The sequence below is a fragment of the Eurosta solidaginis genome, chromosome 5 (genome assembly GCF_040869045.1).
Source record: "Eurosta solidaginis isolate ZX-2024a chromosome 5, ASM4086904v1, whole genome shotgun sequence".
NCBI classification, from domain to species: domain Eukaryota; kingdom Metazoa; phylum Arthropoda; class Insecta; order Diptera; family Tephritidae; genus Eurosta; species Eurosta solidaginis.
In genome coordinates, this window is record NC_090323.1 from 86265498 (window position 1) to 86275896 (window position 10399).

The 10399-nt window shown below is 38.1% G+C and overlaps 1 pseudogene; it reads right to left on the minus strand.

Annotated features, from left to right (window-relative positions):
- Window positions 1-812: 812 nt before the first annotated feature.
- LOC137254207 (protein RCC2 homolog) lies at window positions 813-9076 on the minus strand (annotated as a pseudogene).
- Between the last annotated feature and the right edge of the window lie 1323 nt (window positions 9077-10399).

The window sequence follows — 10399 nt, forward strand, 5'->3', positions numbered from 1 at the left end:
GAGTCACCTTCATACAAACAAACAAAATGGGGGCCAAACCAACACGTTCCCAAAATTCTACTCATGATAATGGAACATCTTCAACATGCTCCTCTAAGACTTTCATGGCTGACAAAAAAAGTTTTTTCCCTAAAATTTAAAAGCTGATAGCTTAGTGCACCAAGTTTTTTCTCACGTGCGTGGAGCACAAAAGGTTTCCAGTCATTTTTTATTTTAACTTTATTCCAAAAAAAAGGAAAATTACCCTATGAAGCACCGATTAGGGTATTGGAGCAAAACGATAATTTTGGGGAACTTATGTTTTCCGAAATTAGGCTCCAAAGCATACTAAATGGCTTTAGAAATGGAAAAAACCCGGTTTCTAGCGCTGCTATCCTCAAAGAACGCATCATAGAAATTTAGAACAGTATAACACCTGTTAACGAATTTAGTAGCCTCAACGTCACGACGGTTTCAAGATGTTATTAAAAAACAATATTACTTATAGTTACGTGAAGCTATTCACACTAAAACAAGTTATTTGTGTACTGTATGTACGTTGGTTTTTGTTTCTTATCCATAACTTTCCTATTTTATGTTAAAGTGAGGTTTTTGGTAGTTTATTATGAAAATCAATAAAACAAAAAGAGTCAGTTATACAACTGTATCATCCCATTTTTTAGAAAAATTATTAGCCTTTCAATCCAGCGGAAAAAGGGGGTGTATGTAGACTTTCCTCCGTCACTGTCTATTTATTTTTCTACGCCACCCTGAATATGTTTAATAAATGTTGGATAAGTTTTAAATAAATACGGTTTTTGCAACTCCATTACTCAGTCACCGATAGTATATCCTAGTAACTTATCATATTTTTGCTTAGTTGACTCGTGATAAGTATCTATTAGTAGTATAGCATGAGAATAACCCACAGCGACCTGAGGTATTTTCATATTATCCATTTTGGGAACGACCTTTGGGAACTCGCCAATAACCAATTCCCCATAGGTGGGAGAAGCGCCCCATGCAATTAAGGTATCATCAGCTGATATGATAATAGAGGTGTTTCCGCATCCGATATCCGTAATGTTCCACCCAGATAAGTCCTGAACAGGTTTTGGGTACCTATTTGCTTCTCCCGTCTTCTTATTTTGCCCAAATAGAGAGAGTACGCCAAGCTCGTTGAGGACAAGACTAAAAGTTGCGCCACAATAAACAAATCTGGATAAGAATTCTTTGCGGTGCTTTAAATTAGTAAAAAAAATCGCCGATAGTGATAGTAGCAATAATACCGAAAAGGCTTCTCCCAACAGAATAAGCTTTAAACTGGGTATTTATGAATCTCAGTATGAATCATTGTTTAATGCTAAGTTGTGGCCTAACAATGTAAGGGTCCAACCATTTCGGGTTTTTCGACCCGCCAAACCAAGTGTCCAAGAACAATGACAACCACAATGCGTCTACTTCTTCAACTAACATGACATCAAAGTATACAATGTATTATCACAACGTCAGCGGCATGCGAACAAAATCAACGCAATTTCGGCGTAACGTATGTGCTCATGATTATGATATTGCTGTGATATGTGAAACGTGGTTAAATCAACATATTTCATCCTGTGAATTTTTTGATGATTACTACCATGTTTATCGCTTGGATCGTTGTCCTGAAAGTTCAGGGCTTGAGCGGGGCGGTGGAGTGCTGATTGCTATTAGAAATGACTTGTGCAGTAGTGCTGTGGATCTTAACTCATATGGCAATAAGATTGAACAGATCTGTGTTAAAGTTAAATTTTCTAAATCAAAATGTATTTTCATTGTATTGTCTTATATTCCTCCCAATAGTACTATTGATGTTTATGAAAAGCATTTAGCCAACCTAATCTTGGTATACAATAATTTAACTCAATTCGATGAACTTATTTACCTTGGTGACTTTAATTTAGGTAATATTGAATGGATATCCACTGATAATTTAACCTCACCATCCAATTTGAGATCAGATATCGATATACTGTTTGTGAGCAATATATTATCTTATAACTTTAATCAAATTAATTCTATTGTTAATTATTTAAATCGCTTTTTAGACCTAGTTTTTATTTCTGCTGATTTGAATTTTTCTTGTGGGGAATGCATTGCACCATTATTAAATAATAGTATTCATCACAAAGCACTAACCATAGAATTTTAATTCTACGAATTCGATAAGAATGTCGTTGATGATACCAAGTCATATAACTATAATAAAGCAGATGTTACTGGAATTAATAATTATCTTAATAATGTTGACTGGTCATTTCTAGACTCCCTAGATGATCCACAGTTATTATACAGCAAGATAACCCAGATATTTACTCTTATGATTTCAAATTTTGTTCCTAAACATAAATTAAGGTCCAACAATAAGCCTCCTTGGTTCAATCACAGATTGTGTCACCTCAAAAATTTAAAAAATAAAGCCTACAAAAAGTATAAAACAACGGCTTCAGAGGCCGACCATTCAGTCTTCATCAGTCTAAGAAAGGACTTTGATTGTTTGAATAATTTTCTCTACAAGCAACATATGTTTAGAATTGAATCCAACTTGAGACAAAATCCTAAAAGTTTTTGGCAATACATCAACACGAAACGGAAAAGTTGTGGGTTTCCAACTACCCTGTCCTACGATGGTACTGTATCCGACAACATAGTTGATTCTTGTAATCTCTTCGCAAATTTTTTTCAAAAGTTCATGCACCTAGTGACTATGCAACGCCCAATGCCTTGACATTGGATCAAGTTGATGGCTTTAGCGTCTCGCCACAGGATGTTGCGAACGCAATATCTATTCTAAAAAACAGCTCAAAAGCTGTTCACGAGGGGTTTCCTCCAATATTTTTCAGGCTACTTAACTCAATCATATCTACTCCCATCGCTAAATTATCCAATAAGTGCTTAAGTAAAGGTATCTTTTTAGACTCTTGGAAGCTTTGCACAATATTGCCAGTCTACAAATCGGGTAACCGAAATGACGCATCTAACTATAGACCCATTGTGAAACAAAGTAATTTTGCAAAAATCTTCGATCACGTGGTCAAAGCTAAACTGTACGATCACGTTCAATCATATATCTCTATACATCAACACGGATTTGTACCCTCGAGATCAACTTGCTCAAATCTGGTCTTAATTACAAACAAAATAGTTAACGCCTTTGAGAGCCAAGCACAGTTAGATGTAGTTTACACTGACTTTTCTAAGGCATTCGACAAGGTAGACCACTCCATTCTCTTGGAAAAACTCAAAGCATTCGGCATTAACGGAAACCTTCTAGATTTTTTCTCAAGTTTTCTTATGGGACGAAAACTTTTCGTCCAAATGGAATCCGCTAGATCTCAAACTTACATACATGCTTGGTCAGGTATCCCCCAAGGTACACATCTTGGGCCTCTCCTCTTTTTACTATTTATTAATGACCTTCCTGATCAATTTTCAACTGCGGATTGTCTTATGTTTGCGGATGATGTTAAATTATTCCTAAAAATTCAAAATACAATTGACTGTTCTAGTCTTCAGTCTGATCTAAATAATCTTTCTAATTGGTGTATATTAAATCATCTCCATCTAAATGTTAGTAAATGTTGCGTCATCACGTTTGCTAAAAAGTCTAAGACAGTGACTTGCGACTATGTACTAAATGGACAAAAATTGTGCCGTAAAGATACTATTAAGGATCTAGGGGTTATTTTCGACTCTAGGTTGACCTTTACCAACCATGTAGACCATGTGGTGTCGAAGTCTTTTTCTATGATTGGTTTTATACGCAGAAACACTGTGGATTTTGTTGACCCACTTACTCTCAAAGCGCTGTACATATCTTTAGTGCGTAGTCAATTGGACTATTGCTGTATAATTTGGAACCCTTACTATCAAAATCTTACTTCTACAATTGAAAAGGTGCAAAGGGTGTTCACTAGAATGGCTTTGCGTCCTTTGTCATGGCCTGATGGGCTTCCAAACTATATTGGCAGACGCAAGTTGCTAGGTCTACAAAGTTTGGAAGAGAGAAGGTCTTATTTTTCTATTATTTTTGTGTATAATGTGATGAATTCTAGAATCAGCTGTGAACTCATTTCTAATTTAATACATGTTCACTCATCAAGTCTTAATTTAAGGACAACTCGTTTATTCGATGTAATTTTTCATGCAACCAATTATGGTTTCAATGAGCCACTCACAAGATGCGTTCGAATATGCAATTCATATGCTAAAAATTTGAATTTCAGTTTAGAGATAAGTAGCTTTAAGACTAGTCTCTTTATACTTTTTAATTAATGAGTCTGTTAGAACTATTCGGTAGACAATAATAAATAAATAAATAAATAAATAAATATACATTACGTTCACCACGTCCTTGAATGTCGAAAACTTTTACTAAACGAGGTACCATCTCGTCCGTAGGCTCTGCATGACCAAGGAATTCAAAGCCGCCAAATCCCCAGCTATACACACGCTTCTTAGAATCAATGGCGACCGTATGATTATTACCGCAGGCGAAGTCGACAATTTGAACGCTCTCTACAGGTGTTACATGTCCTTCTTTGCTCTTTTCCATATAAAGTACGATTTTTTTTTTTTGGAGACGCTTCAAAGTGAAAAGATAATTTGTTCGCATGGACGACATACTTTGCATCTGTGTTATGTCCCAATTGACCGTATTCGGGTAACCCAATGATTACGTGTAGTTCGGGACGATGGGGATTCGTTCGCACGTAACACCAAAAAGAAAGATAAAAAGGAACTAGTTAGTGTCTTAAGGAAAAACCAACACTTTCACTAATCTAATTAATAACAAACTTTCTTTATTCAATAATTCAAAGTTAGTGGAAAATTTAAATTTGAAAGTATTTGCTGAATCACACTAGCTTAACTTTATCGAATTTTACACTTGAAAAAAAGGAATTCTTACCTTCGGTTTGGTTGCTGGAGCTCACTTGCAGACGTTCAGAAAGAAAGTGAAGTAAAAAGAAAAGAAAGAGTCCATGGCACCCGCCGATTACTAACTTTCGTCGAATTTTCCCCTACTCAATTAGTTCTCGGCTGTGCAAGGACAGTTACCGGTAATAGTTAAGTATACGGGCCGCATTAGGGTGAACTAAAAGTTATTTTAAAAAAGTAAGGAAGGCTAAGTTCGGGTGTAACCAAACATTACATACTCAGTTGAGAGCTATGGAGACAAAATAAGGAAAATCACCATGTAGGAAAATGAACCTAGGGTAACCCTGGAATGTGGTTGTATGACATGTGTATCAAATGGAAGGTATTAAAGAGTATTTTAAGAGAGAGTAGGCCATAGTTCTATGGATGGACGCCATTTAGGGATATCGCCATAAAGGTGGACCAGGGCTGACTCTAGAATTTGTTTGTACGATATGGGTATCAAATGAAAGGTGTTAATGAGCATTTTAAGAGGGAGTGGGCATTAGGTCTATAGGTGGACGCCTTTTCGAGATATCGCCATAAAGGTGGACCAGTGGTGACTCTAGAATGTTTGTACGATATGGGTATCAAACGAAAAGTGTTACTGCGCATTTTAAGAGGGAGTGGGCATTAGGTCTATAGGTGGACGCCTTTTCGAAATATCGCCATTAAGGTGGGCCAGGGGTGACTCTAGAATGTGTTTGTACGATATGGGTATCAAATGAAAGGTGGTAATGAGTATTTTAAAAGGAAGTAATCCTTAGTTCTCTAGGTGGAAGCCTTTTCGAGATATCGCCATAAAGGTGGACCAAGGGTGACTCTAGAATGTTTGTACGATATGGGTATCAAACAAAAGGTGTTAGTGAGCATTTTAAGAGGGAGTGGGCATTAGGTCTATTGGTGGACGCCTTTTCGAGATATCGCCATTAGGGTGGGCCAGGGGTGACTCTAGAATGTGTTTGTACGATATGGGTATCAAATGGAAGGTGTTACTGAGCATTTTAAGAGGGAGTGGGCATTAGGTCTATAGGTGGACGCCTTTTCGAGATATCGCCATAAAGGTGGACCAGTGGTGACTCTAGAATGTTTGTACGATATGGGTATCAAACGAAAAGTGTTACTGCGCATTTTAAGAGGGAGTGGGCATTAGGTCTATAGGTGGACACCTTTTCGAGATATCGCCATTAGGGTGGGCCAGGGGTGACTCTAGAATGTTTGTACGATATGGGTATCAAACGAAAGGTGTTACTGATCATTTTAGGAGGGAGTGGGCATTAGGTCTATAGGTGGACGCCTTTTCGAGATATCGCCATTAGGGTGGGCCAGGGGTGACTCTAGAATGTTTGTACGATATGGGTATCAAACGAAAGGTGTTACTGAGCATTTTAAGAGGGAGTGGGCATTAGGTCTATAGGTGGACGCCTTTTCGAGATATCGCCATTAGGGTGGGCCAGGGGTGACTCTAGAATGTTTGTACGATATGGGTATCAAACGAAAGGTGTTACTGAGCATTTTAAGACGGAGTGGGCATTAGGTCTATAGGTGGACGCCTTTTTGAGATATCGCCATTAGGGTGGGCCAGGGGTGACTCTAGAATGTTTGTACGATATGGGTAAATAACGAAAGGTGTTACTGAGCATTTTAAGAGGGAGTGGGCATTAGGTCTATAGGTGGACGCCTTTTCGAGATATCGCCATTAGGGGGTGCCAGGGGTGACTCTAGAATGTGTTTGTACGATATGGATATCAAATTAAAGGTATTAATGAGGGTTTTAAAAGCGAGTGGCCCTTAGATGTATATGTGAAGGCGTTTTCGCGATATCGACCAAAATGTGGACCAGGTGATCCAGAAAATCATCTGTCGGGTACTGCTAATTTATTTATATATGCAATACCACTAACAGTATTCCTGCCAAGATTCCAAACGCTGTTGATTTCGCCTTGTAGAACTTTTTCATTTTCTTCTACTTAATATGGTAGGTGTCACCCCCATTTTACAAAGTTTTTTCCAAAGTTATATTTTGCGTCAATAAAACAATCCAATTACCATGTTTCATCCCTTTTTTCGTATTTGGTATAGAATTATAGCATTTTTTTCATTTTTCGTAATTTTCGATATCGATAAAGTGGGCGTGGTTATGGTCGGATTTCGGTCATTTTTTATACCAAGATAAAGTGAGTTCAGATAAGTACGTGGACTAAGTTTAGTAAAGATATATCGGTTTTTGCTCAAGTTATTGTGTTAACGGCCGAGCGGAAGGCCAGATGGTGGACTGTGTATAAAAACTGGGCGTGGCTTCCACCGATTTCGCCCATTTTCACAGAAAAGAGTTAACGTCATAAATTCTATGCCCCTACCAAATTTAAGAAGGATTGGTAAATTTTTGTTCGACTTATGGCATTAAAAGTATTCTAGACAAACTAAATGAAAATGGGCGGAACCACGCCCATTTTGAAAATTTCTTTTATTTTTGTATTTTGTTGCATCATATCATTACTGGAGTTGAATATTGACTTAACTTACTTATATACTGTAAAGATATTAAATTTTTTGTTAAAATTTGAATTTAAAAAAATTTTTTTTTAAACAGTGGGCGTGTTCTTCGTCCAATTTTGCTAAATCTTATTAGCACATATATAGTAATAGTAGTAACGTTCCTGCCAAATTTCATCATGATATCTTCAACGTCTGCCAAATTACAGCTTGCAAAACTTTTAAATTACCTTCTTGTAAAAGTCGGCGGTGTCGCGCCCATTGTCCAAAATCTTACTAATTTTCTATTCTGCGTCATAACGTCAACCCATCTACCAAGTTTCATCGCTTTATCGGCCTTTGGCAATGAATTATCGCATTTTTTCGGTTTTTCGAAATTTTCGATATCGAAAAAATGGGCGTGGTTATAGTCCGATATCGTTCATTTTAAATAGCCATCTGAGATGAGTGCCCAGGAATCTACACACCAAATTTCATCAAGATACCTCAAAATTTACTCAAGTTATCGTGTTAACGGAGAGACGGACGGACGGACGGACGGACGGACATGGCTCAATCAAATTTTTTTTCGATGCTGATGATTTTGATATATGGAAGTCTATATCTATCTCGATTCCTTTATACCTGTACAACCTACCGTTATCCAATCAAAGTTAATATACTCTGTGTGCTCTGCTCAACTGAGTATAAAAATATTTAGGCTGGTGGTAAGTATCCCAACCCCAATAAACTACCGTGGTCCGCCAATTATTCGTATATGCTGTGGAGCCGAGTTTTCAGTGATGCCCGGCATTAAAGGTAATTTGCATATATTTGGGTTACCCGAATACGGTCAATTGGGACATAACACAGAAAGCAAAGAATCGAACGCATACGCATATAAGCAAACGCAATCGCAAACACAAACCAAGGAAAAAAGTAGCAATCGAAATTTAAATCAACTGAAAACACGATTGTCAAAGGCTGGAGATAAAAAGCGTTCAAACTCCGAAGTGGTCAAAGGCACAAGGTATATACACAGAACGTCTCAAAAGCCAACGCAGTCATAATAAAAAAGCCTCAATTAATAAAAATTCCAATACACAAATTAAAAGAGTGAAATTTGCATAGAGCAAGGGAGTGCGCGAAACAAAATTTCGTTTTCAGCACCAGCACGGCTGCCACTCGGCGTGGCATAATAGTAGGTGTTTCGTATATGTTCACATCAGGTAATCCCAAGTGACCGAAAGGATTGCAGCCAAAAGAAATCGCCTTACGATCCATGTTTAGTAGAAGGGTGTGAGCAGAAGTCGGACTACTTGCACAATAACGATACTTATCATCAGTAAATCGATGAAAATTATAATAAAGATTGGGTCCAACTTTTGCCACATTTTTTGCGATCCCCTTTGCCAGTCAAATCCCATGTCACCATTCCGGAAATTAGCAACTGGCCCGGAGTTTTGCCCAGGGATGCAAGTAGATCTTCTGGCAATTTCGTAGGGGATCTAAATCCTCATTAGGAATTAAAACCTCCCCCTGGTCTGCGGTAGACTGCCGTCTTCACTGGAAGCATCGCTTAACACAGCTTTGAAATCCTCTTGCTTTTTGGGCGACGTTTGTTAGGGCCAGCACCGTTTCCACCAATTTTACGTTTTGCAGACATAGTGCTTATTCTTCAATAAGATGATGTATGGATAGATATTGTACTTCTACACGAAAAAAAAAAATGTATTCTTTATTCGCTTGTTAATAAGATAATGTATGGATAGATATTGTACTTCTACACGAAAAAAAAATGTATTCTTTATTCGCTTGGTACACGGAATTTAAAAAAAACGGGTACAACAAAAGCGGTGCCGTAGATTTCAAAATAAAATTCTTTTTACTCTCACCTTTTAGTCTTGTTTTTGGCTTGGATGAGTCTTATTTTTTAAAAGTTATACCCTTCCTTCACATAAAATCCTGAAATTTAATGTTAAAAATGTCACAACAAATTCGGGCGATTAAACCGGAGCAAGCGACGCTACCAAGAAAACCACTGCGTTTCCTGGAAATAAAAAGGGAAAAGTAATGACTAAACAAAAAGATAAAATCGATCAGTATGTACTCACCACCGCTTGTTTTACATTCATGATTTTTCTCATTCAGGAAGTGGAAAAGTGTAGTAAATGTCAAAATTTCTACACTTCACTTCTGACAGTCAAGCATCACAAATCACACACAGAAGATTGTGCATTCACGAGCTCAATATTGCTTCGTTCTGCGCGTCTACGTCACACTTGACTGCTTCAGCGAATGATTGGTAGAGATATTTTATACGCGACATGTAGTGTGGCAGCGCGACATGGGGTTTTCGAAGTGATTATTGCCTGAGGTTAACGTCTGTGTTGCAATGCTTGACCATGATGGAATTACCGAAGGTGGGGCACTGCGCATGTAAACATTAGTTCCGAAATTTTTAAGGGCAATTTTTACGTCACTTTCCTTCAGCTCTTGTGTTTTTTTCCCCCTTTCTTCTCACGGCCTTTCGCCGTATGAGTTAAACGAAAAACAGCGACGGCATCTGACTATCACCTCTCGCGTGTGCACAAATTTCACGCCATCTCTTCTCAAGTCTCCCAATGATCCAGAGCATTCCCGGGAGAGTTGAGCGTGAGGTGGAGCTGTAAAACTCACTGGAAGACGGCAATTAAAGTGCGTGCACACTAAGCGTTGCGACATGTAGCGGCAGCGGCGCTTCACTTTTTTGCCTATTTGATCAACATTGCCGCTCATGGCCGCGCCGCGCAGTGCTGCTGCCGCTAGGTGTGAATTGTTCCATAAGAATACATGCGAAGAATATTTTGCAGCGCAGTGTAGTGCAGCTCAGTGTGGCCTTAGCTTTATCGACAATACACGTCGAAAAATAAGGTTGAATGGTGAAATCGCAACTTCGCAAGCATTTTTTTTCATACACGTACAACAGTCAAGTTCGGAATTCGTGATG